Below are 15449 nucleotides of genomic sequence, written 5' to 3'. Positions count from 1 at the left end.
AAGGCAAGAAACAACAATTGCTGGAGAGGATGTGGAGAAAGGAGATCCCTCCTACATTGTTGGTGGGAATGAAGTTGGTACAGCCACTCTGAAAGACAGTGTGGAGGTCCCTTAAAAAGTTAAAAATTGAGCTACCCTATGACCCAGCCATTGCACTACTGGGTATTTACCCCAAAGATACAGACATAGTGAAGAGAAGGGCCATATGCACCCCAGTGTNGGCCATATGCACCCCAATGTTCATAGCAGCATTGTCCACAATAGCTAAATCGTGGAAGGAACCGAGATGCCCTTCAACAGATGACTGGATTAAGAAGCTGTGGTCCATATATACAATGGAATATTACTCAGCTATCAGAAAGAACGAATTCTCAACATTTGCTGCAACATGGACGGCACTGAAGGAGATAATGCCAAGTGAAATAAGTCAAGCAGAGAAAGACAATTTTCATAAGATTTCTCTCATCTATGGAACATAAGAACTAAGAAGATTGGTAGGGGAAGAAAGGGATAAAGAAAGGGGGTATTCAGAAGGGGGAATGAAGCATGAGAGACTATGGACTCTGAGAAACAAACTGAGGGCTTCAGAGGGGAGGGGGATGGGGGAATGGGACAGACTGGTGATGGGTAGTAAGGAGGGCACGTATTGCATGGTGCACTCGGTGTTATGCGCAACTAATGAATCATCAAACTTTACATCAGAAACCAGGGATGTACTGTATGGTGATTAAAATAATATAATAAAAATACATTAAAATTAAAAAAGAGTATATACCAAAAATCAAAAAAATAAATAAATAAAAATAAAATAAAATAAAATAAAAACACTTTACTATACATTCTCTAGATTGAATATACCTATAATTGCCCTAAAAAAGTATATTAACGAGCAAGTCAAATAGTTAAATGTTGAAATAAAATTTACAAGATTTAATAAGATGATTTTGGCCAAAAAAATCCAGAACTACCTGAATCCTGCTCCAGGCCACAGCTGCCCCTTGCCATAACATTCCTAAGGAAACAGAACACAAGGAATATTGGCAAAGGAGAAAGAAAGAGAGAGAGAGAAAAAAAACACTTATTGTTAGCTGAGCACTGGTCCCTAAACTCAAGTGAATAGTATACAAAGCTAGAATTTTCTGTGTATTATGCTAGAGACCTAAGAGGACTCTGAGCCTATGCCGAAACCTGAAGTCTTACTTCTTTCTAGCCAGCCACAAAGAGAAAGAGACCAAGAAAATAAAAAAAGAAAAAAAAAGTTACATCTGGAGGAGGCCCTGAGTCTGGTAAAGACCAAGGTGGAGATATACATGAGGAGCCATTTGTCTAGAGATGATACTGCAGATTTTGAAACTAGATGAAATTACCTAGTCAATGAGTGAAATAGGAAAGGAAAGATCAAGATTGAGGCCTAGGAAGATAAGAAAGCACTATCTGTGCCTGGAGCAGTGTCCAGAAGGAGGAAAGTATATGCTATCTTTGAAGCCGAGAGGGAAAGATAATATTTCAAGGAGTATATATGCTATTATTCAAATTTTACTCTTCGGTCAAATAAGATGAGGACTGAGAAAAGCCATTGGGTTTAGCAACATGGAAATCATTGATAATTTTGAATATCCAATGTAAATAGAAGTCCCAGTTTCAGTACTAACTAGCTATGTGACTGTGGGCAATCTCTGAAATAATTTCTAATTCAAAGTGTCATCATGCAGATTAAATGAAACAACATATATTAAACGCTCAACACAGGGCCTGTCATACTGCAAGCTTTAGCTGGTTATTAGTCCTAGAAGAATAAAGACAGGTCAAAGGCAAACCAATATCTCTTGCTCTGATTTCCCACATAGGCACTACAAGATATTCCATAGTTCTTTCTCCACATACATCAAGCTAATTCAGTTTCTCAGTTCTTCTGCTCTCTTCTCCTCCCGATATTCTAAAAGTTATCCTCTCCAAAACAGTTATATATTTGCAAAATTAAAGTTCGCAGTATTCCCATGAGGCAAAGCAGCATAATGCTTTCTAAGTAACTCCAGTCACTTTTTAAGCAAATACATTTTGGTACAAGAAAAGAAGCTGCTGGACATCTTTTTCACCTGAAACTCAAACCCCAAGGTACTACTGCCATGCTCAGCAGTTTCCAGTTAGTGCTGAATACATGTGCACACAGTAAATATGCATATGCAGCAACAGTGTAGTACGCAACCTCCAAATTTATTGTACGTAATAAAATTGTGTGCTGAAATGGTCCTATCTGCCCACAATATGTCTATGGCAGAATGTTGGTGACCTAATAAAAAACGTTAATTCCCACTTGACATTCTTCATAGTAGTAATCTCTGTGCTGACAGGTGGCTAGTAATTTCAAAAGTAATTATGGAGATACTATCTGCAGATGTTTGGGAATGTACTACAAATTCTTGTAAATGGGTGCCATAGGAATATGTGGAAAATGATGGCTAATATAACTTTTATTATAAAGAGACACATTCTCCTTAAGAACATCTGGAAGACCTCGTGTATGAAAGAATTAGAGGTGGGTAACAGGGACTGTGCAGAGAACCTTGGCATTTCGTAAGTATACATAGCTTCATAATGTCAACAAGACATTGATTTGGTGCAAGGATTCTAAGTTTTCACCCTACATCACCTCCCTCTTGGGCTCAACTTCAGGACAGGAGCCAGATGGATAATCCTCCCTTTTCTTTTTCCAACAAAAAGAAACGAACTAGGACAATATATCAAGTTTATAACTGCTAACAAAAGTTAATGGGTGTGCGTGGATATATTTTCTTCTTGCAAGTGTTCTTTAAATGAAATGTTCTGCATGTAGCTGGAATGTAACTGATCATTATTTAGCTTTTCAAATGATGACAGTCTCAAAAAGTGCAAGTATTATTTGTCAGAAGCTGCATTTTGCTAAACAAATTAAAGTAATGCCTGTTTACACAGAAGTTCAGGGTGTGGCCAAAGGCAGCTTCTGACTAGTTTTAATTCTATTTCACATTATTTCCTAAATTATGGAATCTATCAGAATATATCCCTACCATGGTTAAATCTTTCATTATTATAACAACATGATCTGCATAAGATAAATGGAGCAATGCATTATATGCATAATTTGTCCTCCAGTGATCTCTTGTTTTTTGAACTATCCCTCTTTAAGGCTCATACTTTACTTTTGTAGAGTAAAAAGAGCTTTGTCTATAAAATGCCCTGAAGTCTATTTCTGGGAATCATATATCTGAAATAAAATAAATACATATTCCCTGCAGTATAGCACTAAAATATATTTAAAATAGTCATGCTAACAACATTCTTTAGAATTTCAAGTTAAAAATTACTAACTCAGGGGCACCTGGGTGGCACAGAGGTTAAGCGTCTGCCTTCGGCTCAGGGCATGATCCCGGCGTTATGGGATCAAGCCCCACGTCAGGCTCCTCCTCTATGAGCCTGCTTCTTCCTCTCCCACTCCCCCTGCTTGTGTTCCCTCCCTCGCTGGCTGTCTCTATCTCTGTCAAATAAATAAAATCTTTAAAAAAAATTACTAACTCAAATAGTTTGATCACTCATAAACTGCCAGTTCTTTTTCAGNTCCTCTCCCACTCCCCCTGCTTGTGTTCCCTCCCTCGCTGGCTGTCTCTATCTCTGTCAAATAAATAAAATCTTTTAAAAAAAAATTACTAACTCAAATAGTTTGATCACTCATAAACTGCCAGTTCTTTTTCAGATATCAAATATATAATTTATATTCATATGGAACTTTGTGAAGTACTTCTACAAACCTTTTATTTCAGTTTCACTACAATCCAGTTAAATAGGGAGGATTGATTATTCTGGTTTCATCATTCATGAAACTGAAGCTGCTTTTGACCTCTTCAACTAGGAGATGATCTCTAGGAAGAAGGTCTTTGTTTACTTGTGTCCTTGGTCACCTAGTAGTTCTAGCAACATGAAATATGATGGGTGCTTTGGGTCATATAGTAACCACACTACCTCCAAGAGGGATGGAAACTGAAGGTCAGACATATGGGGAGTCAACCATGGAGCCCCAATAAAACTTTGGAAACTCAAATGAGCATCCTTGGTTAGAAATACTGCGTATATTATCACACATCATTGTTAGGAAAATAATGCTATTCATAATTCCAAGGGGAGAGGGCAATTGAAAACTCTATATTTGGAGCCCTCCTGGGCTCTGTACCATGCCCTTCTTCCCTTGGCTGATTTTAATCTGTATCCTTTTACTATAATAAACCAAAACTGCTGAGTTCAACAACTTTCAGTGAATTCTGAGAATCCTAGCAAATCCTTAAATCTGAAGGAGGCCTTGGGAATCCCCAAACTTGCGACTGGTGTCAGAAGTAAGGGCCATCAGGGAAATACAAGTCAAAACCACAATGAGATACCACCTTACACCAGTTATAATGGCAAAAATTAACAAAACAGAAAACAACAAATGTTGGCAAGGATGTGGAAAAAGGGGATCCCTCTTACACTGTGGGTGGGAATGCAAATTGGTAGAGCCACTCTGCAAAACAGTATGGCGGTTCCTCAAGATGTTAAAAATAGAGCTACCCTATGACCCAGCAATTGCACTATAAGGTATTTACCCCAAAGATACACAGGTAATGAAAAGAAGGGGCACATGCATCCCAATGTTCATAGCAGCAATGTCCACAATAGTCAAACTGTGGGAAGAGCCGAGATGCCCTAAAATAGATGAATGGATAAAGAGGATGTGGTATATATATACAATGGAATATTCAGCCATCAGAAAGGATGAATACCCACCATTTGCATCGACATGGATGGAACTGGAGAGGATTATGCTAAGTGAAGTAAGTCAAGCAGAGAAAGACAATTATCGTATGGTTTCACTCATATGTGGAACATAAGGAATAGCACGGAGGACCATGGGGGAAGGGAGGGAAATCTAAAGGCGGAGAATTCAGAGAGGGAGATGAACCATGACAGACTATGGAAGTAAGTCAAGCAGAGAAAGACAATTATCGTATGGTTTCACTCATATGTGGAACATAAGGAATAGCACGGAGGACCATGGGGGAAGGGAGGGAAATCTAAAGGCGGAGAATTCAGAGAGGGAGATGAACCATGACAGACTATGGTGAAACAAACTGAGGGTTTTAGAGGGGAGGGGGTGGGGGGAGGAGCTAACAGGGTGATGGGTATTGAGGAGGGCAGGTGTTGTGATGCGCACTGGGTGTTATCCATATCTAATGAATCACTGAACACTACATCAAAAACTAATGATGTACTGTATAGTGGCTAACTGTACATAATTAAAAATTAAAAACAAAAACAAAAACAGGTAATTTCCTCCAAGAGAGGCTGACAGACTTTTTCCTGCAAAGGGCCAAAAAGTAGGCATTTTAGACTTTTCAGGCCCTATGGTCTCTCTCACAACCACTCAACTCTGCCATTGTAGTGTACAAGCATATAGACAATATGTATATGAATGGACATGGCTGTCTTCCAATAAAATTTTATTTACTAAAAAGAAAACAGAGTGAGGGCAGTCTTGCGGACTATATTCTCTAACTTCACAGTTGGCTGACTTCTCATCATCATATAAATGTAATATTTCTTCATAGGATCAATTGGTTAGTTCTTACGTTGAAGAGTAATCCATTTTAATTTCATCAGGAAAATCTGGTTTATTATAAAAACAATTTTATGAGAATTAACAAGATTTTGACTCTACGAATATGAAACAGAATCATTCAGATATAGTATATAGTGTTTTCTCTCTCAGTAGCAATCTACTTTCTCTACTATAATAGGTGAAACACAAGCTACAATATAATGCCCAATGTCATATGTATAACAGTTCTTTTCTCTCTGTTACAATAAATAAACCCAACAAGACAATGTGTCATTTCTACTTACAAAGCATTAAATTGGGCATTAAATTCAGAAAATTTTGGGCAATACAAGTCAACCAAATTAAGTAAAAAAGTATCCCCTAAAAACACTGAGAAAACAAAGAAACTGATAACCATGTGTATAACAACTCCAACTTGGAAAGTGCACAAGCCAGTTCATAACGTTTTACATATTACCTGAGCACAAAACTCTGGGATCTATGTGACACATGCATCACTTGAGTCCTTCTTTTCCAATAAGAAGAGGGGAAATAAGATCTTTAATCCCTTAAGAACCTGGGAGCTCTAAACATCTTTGTAAATAGAGTTTCTTGTTACATTGAATATCCTTCTAAGCTTTAGAGTGTGCCAGAAATATAAGCTTTTCTATTGGAAGTAAATGCAAAATGAAAAAACTGGGAGAGAGATTTAAATCTCCTGGAAGATACCATTGAGCTTCCTAAAATTTCCTCATTGAGATTTCAATTAAAGGAAAAAACCTTTAAAAAAAAATCTCCTTTCCTTATGTCCCAAAAGAATTATGATAACAGTAAAGTATCTAGTATTAGTCTCAAAAAGACTAACTTGAGGCTTAAAATACATCCAACTTACTAGAGATGGTACACTGATCCAAACAAGATTTTTCGTTTAAGTTTCCCTTGTCACCAGAGAACATGTTGTACACATTCCTACAAAAGTTTTGATATTGAGTAAACAATAATATTTTTGAAACAGCAATATTATTATATCCTAACTGCCTTAAGTCATACGATTTTGATTTTTAAGAGACATAGAATTGATAATATTGTATAACAAACTATAAAACAGTAGTACTTAAAAAGGAAACATCAAAGTTATATGAGAATCTAAAAGAACCCAAAGAGGCATCAGAAAAAAATAAACCAACACTTTAATGTTGTTTGTTCCCTTTTAAGTTTTAGCTTGTCAAACTGATTTTTCTCTTATTCTGAAAATTAAACAGAAAAAAAGCTGCTAAACTGTCTTCAGTATTACCTGGAGCAAATACAAAAGGATGAAACAGGCAACACTCCTTCACTGAAAAAGGGAGGTCTACCCCAGTAGCATTTATACATCCTCATTGTATGGAGGTTCAAGTCAACCTGCTGTAATCACAGCAAAGGATATAAGATTTTACATTTCATGAGCACAAATGTTTCTCTTTATAGGCCTTTTGCTTTACAGGCTCATGAATCTGTGAGAAACAACAGACTTTATGAGGATTTTCCATGGGAAAATGTTCATGAATCTTAGTAATGGCCCAGTTATCATTCCATCAGCACCACACTGGATTTCATTGTAAGGCCAAGGTTAGTGACTTCCTATTAGAAGTGTAGATAAAGACATTGGCACATAAGACCTTTACGTCTTTGATTAGAAAATCATTTCTCCCAAATTCTTTCCTCACAAGTTTTTCATCATCCACTCTCTTCTTTTCCCATTTTTTTCTCATGTAGCAAATCCCTGATCTTTGTTCAAGACTCAGGTCAAATATCACATCCTCTCTGAAGCTTTCCCTGACAAAACCCTGCCTCTCTCCATGAGGTCATCACACCATCCTTACCATCCTTTAATACCTGGTACCTAGCTCCATTAGCACGTACATCTCTACACTGTAGTTATTTGTTGTTTACCTTTGTAATTTTTGTATCCTCAGCACTTAGTAGAGTCACATAGTAGGCATTCAGTCAATATTTATGGCGTTAATAGATGAACAGATGACAGAAAGAAAAAAGTGCCCTGAAATTATAATTAACTTTATTTATAATAATACCCAGAAAACACTGGTAGACATAAACATTACTATGAATTTCAGATAGAGGAAATTAGGAGTTGGTTCTTTAAAAGAATTAATAAGATTGATAAACCCCTGGCCAGACATATCAAAAAGAAAAGAGAAAGGACCCAAATAAATAAAATCATGAATGAAACAGGAGACATCACAACCAACACCAAAGAAATACAAACAATTATAAGAACATATTATGAGCAACTATATGCCAACAAATTAGGCAATCTGGGAAGAAATGGGTACATCCCTATAGATGTATGAACTACCAAAACTGAACCAGGAAGAAATAGAAAACGTGAACAGACCCATAACCAGCAATAGAATTGAAGTAGTAATCAAAAATCTCCCAACAAACAAGAGTCCAGGCCTGGAGGCTTCCCAGGGGAGTTCTTCCAAACAGTAAAAGAAGAATTAATATCTATTCTTCTGAAGCTGTTTCAAAAAATATAAATGGAAGGAAAACTTCCAAACTCTTTCTATGATGCCAGCATTACCTTGATCCCAAAACCAGACAAAGACCCCACCAAAAAGGAGAATTACAGACCAATATCCCTGATGAACATAGATGTAAAAATTCTCACCAAGACCTTAACCAACAGGATCCAACAGTACATTATNCAAAGACCCCACCAAAAAGGAGAATTACAGACCAATATCCCTGATGAACACAGATGCAAAAATTCTCACCAAGACCTTAACCAACAGGATCCAACAGTACATTATAAGGATTATTCACCACAACCAAGTGGGATTTATTCCTGGGCTGCAAGGGTGGTTCAACATTCACAAATCAATCAACGTGATACACTACATTAATAAAAGAAAAGGACAAGAACCATATGATCCTCTCAATAGATGCAGAAAAAGCATTTGACAAAGTACAGCATCCTTTCTTGATTAAAACTCTTCACATTGTAGGGATACAGGGAATATAAATCAATATCATAAAAGCCATATACAAAAAGCCCACAGTGAATATCATTCTCAATGGCCAATAGATACATGAAAAAATGCTCAATATCACTCGGCATCAGGGAAATACAAATCAAAACCACAATGAGATACCACCTTATGCCTGTCAGAATGGCTAAAATTAACAAGTCAGGAAATGACAGATGTTAGCAGGGATGCAAAGAAAGGTGAACCCTCTTACACTGTTGGTGAGAATGCAAGCTGGTGCAGCCACTCTGGAAAACAGTATGGAAGTTCCTCAAAAAATTCAAAACAGAGCTACCCTACGACCCACCAATTGCAGTGCTGGGTATTTACCCCAAAGATACAGATGTAGTGATCCAAAGGGGCATCTGCACCCCAACATTTATAGCAGCAATGACCACAACAGCCAGACTATGGAAAGAGCCCAGATGTCTATTGACAGATGAATGGATAAACAGAGGTGGTATATATATATATATATATATATATATATATACACACACACACAATGGAATAGTACTCAACCATCAAAAAAAAGGAAATCTTGCCATTTGCAATGACATGGATGGAACTAGAGGGTATTATGCTAAGGGATATAAGTCAATCAGAGAAAGACAACTATCATATGATCTCATTTATATGGGGAATTTAAGAAACAAAATAGAAGATCATAGGGGAAGAGAGGGAAAAAACAAGACAAATCAGAGAGGAAGACAAACCATAAGAGACTCTTAATCATAGGAAACAAACAGAGGGTTGCTGGAGGGGAGGGAGGTGGGAGGAATGGGGAAACTGGTTGATAGACATTAAGGAGGGCACATGACGTAATGAGCACTGGGTATTATACAAGACTGATGAGTCACTGACCTCTTCTTCTGAAACCAATAATATATTTATGTTAATTAATTGAATTTAAATTTAAAAAATATGAATTACAAAAATCTTCATGAATCTAAATAAAAAGTAAATAGAATTTCAAGTAGTTTCTGCAGTAGCAAAACCAACAGCAGTATTAAAATTCCTATTTACAATGGAACAAAACTGACCACATAACAAAGATGTGTTTTTCTTCTACCCTCATGTAGTTCAATATCCATCATCATTTTAATACTTCTGATTGTAATCCAAATGGTACATCTGACTTAATTAATCACTGGAAAACAATATGGCCTGCATATGAAGAGGAAAAAGTAGGTAAATACTCAGTGAGAATGATCATCTCACACAATAATTCTTACTGAATTCAAGTTTTTGGATCCTTAGATTATGTGAATATTGAAACCACCTCAAAAAACAGTCTGGTTTCACAACTCATAGAGTCATTGAACTGTTGACCTTTACTGGGAGAGGAGACTAGAAAACAAGGAGTCAAAATGCATACAAATATTTACAAAGCAATTTAAGCTTCCTTTATTTTGCAGATAAAGAAACTGAAGCCCAGAAACAGTGAATGGCCTATAGAAGAACACCCTCTCTGTTCACTATAGTTCACATTAATGAAAGACAACCAACATAGCTTGAAAGATCCACTTAATATTTTTATTCTGTCATCTCCCATCAAAACTCTGAGCATGCAGCATTATGGCTATCACTGTACATCCATATGAGAAGGGCTGAAATCCTTTATACTGGATATGGCAGCTCCCATAACAGAAAATCTAACAGGTCCTAACAGGAGTAACTTTCCTCAGGAAGATTTGGAGAGTAATTGAGCTTACAGTATAGTAAGACAAAGTTTGCGTGCTGATAATTATTGTAGTTTTTTTTTTCCAAGCCAGTTCTACTCTTACACTAATACTCATATGTTTATTCAGCATGATTCTGAGTCATTACTACAAACTACACTGTTTGCACTAACCAGTCATCTCACAAATCAGGCATCTATCATCAGGCTTAATAAACAAGAGTTTTCACTTAGTCAAACCCTCCCATTGAAAAAGCCATTTCTGATAGTGGGTCAGAAACAGGAATGAGTTCTTGGGGCAAGGGGGAGCGTTGTTTGTTAATGACTGCTTAATTTCCTAAAGATTACTTTTCCGTGTCTAGCAATGTGTTTCTTGTATTTGAATATTAATGGAAATTATCTACAGAACTGTCAAAGAAAAATTGCACCATACAAGTTAACCAACTAAGGAAGACTTGTATTCAAGCCTACTGCGAAGGGGAGAGAGATGAAACTCAATTCTGCTGAAACAAGAGGTGGAAGAATATTTAAACCCAGTGGTGAGTTAATGGATAAGCAGTGAAGGACGATAGCGCAAAGGCTAGTCAATATGATCAGACAAATTTTGTTACTAATTGGTATTAATTGAAGTAACATTCCTACCTTCCCACAGTCTATGAGGTAGGGGTGCTCTGTTTCTTGATGATTACAGTTAAAGGGATGGTTCCCGGGTCCTTAAGAAAGACATTCCTAGGCTATAAAACTGACAAGAGGCTGGGAGATTTACATCTTAAAAGGGCAGAGAAAGAATTCACAATTACAAATTTTCTAAATTAAATACTCTAGGGGCACCTGGGTGGCTCAGCTGGTTAAGCATCTGCCTTCAGCTCAGGTCATGATCCCAGAGTCCTGGGATTGAGCCCCATGTCGGCCCCCCTGCTCAGAAGGGAGCCTGCTTCTCCTTCTGCTATTCCCCCCACTTGTACCTCTGGTTCTATCTTTCTGCCATATAAATAAACAAAATCTTTAAAAAATCTAAAAAATAAAGTAAATGCTCTAAGAAAAGGGAGATCAGGGACCTTTATCCGAAAGAAGCAAGTTTGTTTATGGAGATTCCTCAAGACGTTAAAAAATAGAGCTACCCTACGATCCAGCAATTCCACTATAAGGTATTTACCCCAAAGATAGAGACGTAGTGAAAAGAAGGGGCACATGTATCCCAATGTTCATAGCAGCAATATCCACAACAGCCAAACTGTGGAAGGAGCCAAAATGTCCTTCAACAGATGAATGGATAAAGAAGATGTGGTTCATATATATACAATGGTATATTACTCAGCCATGAGAAAGGATGAATACCCNAATGTCCTTCAACAGATGAATGGATAAAGAAGATGTGGTTCATATATATACAATGGTATATTACTCAGCCATCAGAAGGGATGAATACCCACCATTTGCACTGACAAGGATGGAACTGGAGGGGATTATGCTAAGTGAAATAAGTCAAGCAGAGAAAGACAATTATCGTATGGTTTCACTCATATGTGGAACATAAGGAATAGCATGGAGGACCACAGAGGAAGGGAGGGAAAACTGAATGGGAAGAAATCTGACAGGAAGACAAACCATGAGAGACTCTGGACTCCAGGAAACAAACTGAGTGTTACAGAAGGGAGGGGTTGGGGAGATGGGTTAACTGGGTGATGGGTACTAAGGAGGGCATATGTTGTGATGAGCACTGGGTGTTATATGCAACTAATGAATCATTGAACAATACATCAAAAACTAAATGATATACATATGTTGGCTAACTGGACATAATAGAAAGAAAAAAGAAAGAAAGAAAGAAAAAGAAAGAAAGAAAGAAAGAAAGAAAGAAAGAAAGAAAGAGAAAGAAAGAAAGAAAGAAAGAAAGAAAGAAAGAAAGAAAGAAAGAAAGAAAGAAAGAAAGAAAGAAAGAAAGAAAAAGTCAGTCTGGAGTTTAAGCAAGTTGAAGACCATTATGGGGTCTTCCTGACCCCAGTCATTCTTACTCAAGAGGCCCCAGTGTGAGTGTAGGAGATACCAATTTTTAAAACACTCCAATGATTTTCATGCAAGCTAACAGGTTTTAATTCTTATCAGTTAGTTGGCTTGTTTAGACCATGTCAATACAGAGAAAATATTCAAGCTCAGAAAGATGGTCACGATCAATTGGTGACAACTGCAATAAGCAAAAAACAGAAATGAATAGAGTCTTTTGGCATGTTGTGCAATTGCTATCAGCAGTGGGTATTTCCCTGATGGTACAACTCCCATCAGTGGCCACTTATCTATTTCATCCAAAAAAAAAAAAAAAGTCAAACCCTGTGAAGTCTATTTCCTGAGTGACTATGTACTCTCAATCGCCCTTGAAACTCCAACTCTGAAGAAGCTACATGGCTTAAAACAATTTGGATGGCACAGAAAATTTTTCATTTATAAATGAAAATTCAAGAAGCTATTACCTAATTGCCATTTGGGGAAGTACAGTGCTCTAGAACATATTAGTACATTTCCTCCAAATGCAAGACAAATCACTGAACCTTGAACCCACCTACCATTTAAAAAAAGTATAATGCTTGGTGGGTCTCTTTGGATTTTAGAGGTAATATATACCATATTTGAATATACTGCTCAGACCCATTTATCAAGTAACCCCAAAGGCTGTCAGTTGTAAGTGGAGCCTAAAGCAATAAAAAGGCTTTGCAGCAGGACCAAGCTGCAATACAGCTGGTCACATGGACTTTATGATCCAACAGATCCAACGATATTCCGTGTCTATGCCAAATAGGAATATTGAATAAAGCCTCTAGCAAGACCCCAAATGAGAATTAAAGCACAGAACCCCAGATTTTAGAACAAAACCATGCCTTTTTTTTTTAAGTAGGTTCCACACTGGGCATGGAGCCCAACATGAGGCCTGAACCCACAACCCTGAGAACAAGACCTGAGCTGAGATCAAGAATCAGAAGTTTAACCAACTAAGCCACCGAGGTGCCCCCATACCTTCTTCTGTATATAATTATTTTCCCTTTCAAAAATAGCTCCTGGTTTATTGCTGGGCTCTGAGAGACTATATTCCTAACTATGGACCATGTGACCTGAGATGCCAATTGTGAACTGGTTATATGATCCCCCTAAAGCCACAATTTTGGGTGATGGAGCAAACCATCATTAAGTGAAAGTGGCATATAAATGGCAGGGCTTACCTGGAAAACAGAAATTAGTTGCATGAGCAGGTGACTCAGGCTCCTATATAATCTATTCTTGCTTCACTGTATCCTCTCCCCTAATCCACACTCAACGCTTCAAAGGGAATTACTTTTGATCATTTGAGTAAGGAGGAAAAAACCTGGTTTACAAACGGTTCTGCATAATATGTGTTCACAAACTGAAAGTGGAATGCTGAAATTACATACCCGTCCAGCAAGGCTCTAAAACACAGTGGTGAGTAATCCTCCCCATGGGTAGCACTTTAAGCAATTCACCTGGATGTTCACTTTGTATAGAATGAGAAACACAGAAAAACAGACCTAAAGTGATCAGTAGCTAGCTGTTTAGCTGAATGGTCAGGGGATTTGAAGAAGCATCACTAGAAGATTAATGACAAGAAGGTACAGAGAAAGAATAGCTGGAAGGATCTCTCAGAATGGGCCAGAGTGGGGATATCTGTGTCGCGTCTGTGTGCTCACCAGAAAAGTATCACAGGCAGAGGGAGCTCTAAAAATCAGGTAGATAGAGGGCTTGTTTTATGGATGGTATTCACCCTCTTCATCCAACCACTGAAGGCTTGCTCAAAAGACCCAGGTAGATTGAGCCTCACTGGCAAGAATGGAGGCTATCAATGGGCTCAACACCATGAAATTTCACTCTCTAAGGCTTATCTATCTACTAACTGAGAGTATCTAAACTTGCCAATAGCAAAGATAAATGCTGAGTCCCCAAGCTGTCACTATTCCCTAAAGGACTCAGTCAGCCCCTGGAGGTGAGTTTAAATATTAGACCCTTTGTATTAGTAGTAGTATGTGATTTGTTCTGACTAGCATAGACACATACTTTAAATATGAATTTAACATCACTAGCACCAACATCATTAGACATATTGAATGCCTTATTTACCGTCATGGTACTCATCACAACATTGCTACTGACAACTCCTTTAACCACAAGGATGTATGACAATGGGCTTGTGTCCATGATTTCACTGGTTTTAATACCTCATTACCCGGAAGCACCTAGCATGGTAAATTGTGGAAAAACCCACTGAAGTCTGTATTATGGTACCAACCTTAGAAGACAACCCTCTCAAAGGAATGGATTCTGTCCTACAGGATTCATTAAATTATTTGAGTTAGCCATTTCTCCCATAGTAAGAATATATGGGTCTGAGAATCAAGGGGAAGAAGTGAGAGTAACTCCTTTACTAATAAATAATTTACCAGCATAATTTTTACTTCTGGACTCGGAAATTTTGAGCTCTACTAGTCTAAGTCTTAGTTTCCAAAATAGAAATGTTTCTACTAGGAGAAGCAACATTGGTTCTGTTGAATTCAAGCTGAGACTTCTATTGGTTAACTTGGGCTCCTCATGACACTGAACCAACAGGCAGTGAGATGATAGTTTCTGATCTTTGAGAGAAAATTAGGTTTACAACGGGAACAGGGAAGACTAAACTCAGAAAACTAGAGAATCCTCTCGGACACCTATTAGAAGTTCCATGTCCAGTAGTTAAAGTTTATGGAAAACTACAACAAAACAAAATAAAACTAGGTCACTGAGAATTCAGACACTTGATCGAATAAAGATTTAGTTCACTCTGCAAGGTAAAGAACACTGACCAGTAGAGTCAGACTTTAACTTTGGTTAAAGTCAAAGAAAGGATGTAAGGGTAGTGGAAGAAGGGCATAATACACAAATTATGGCCCTGTTATCACTTACAAAAGTTAAAACTGTAGTAGTTGCTTCTTTCTTCTTTCCCATTATGATTTTATATAAGGATTGTTGTTGCTGGTTAACTTTCCAGGTAGTTTTTGATCACAGATTTTTCAAAGAAGGCTAAATTGACTAAATGACTAAATTGAGGAGCAACTAACATCATTCAGTGATGGATACCATGCCTCTGCTCTAAGAT

Source organism: Ailuropoda melanoleuca, chromosome 5 (genome assembly GCF_002007445.2).
Source record: "Ailuropoda melanoleuca isolate Jingjing chromosome 5, ASM200744v2, whole genome shotgun sequence".
Lineage (NCBI taxonomy): Eukaryota > Metazoa > Chordata > Mammalia > Carnivora > Ursidae > Ailuropoda > Ailuropoda melanoleuca.
This window is presented reverse-complemented; position numbering follows the sequence as displayed.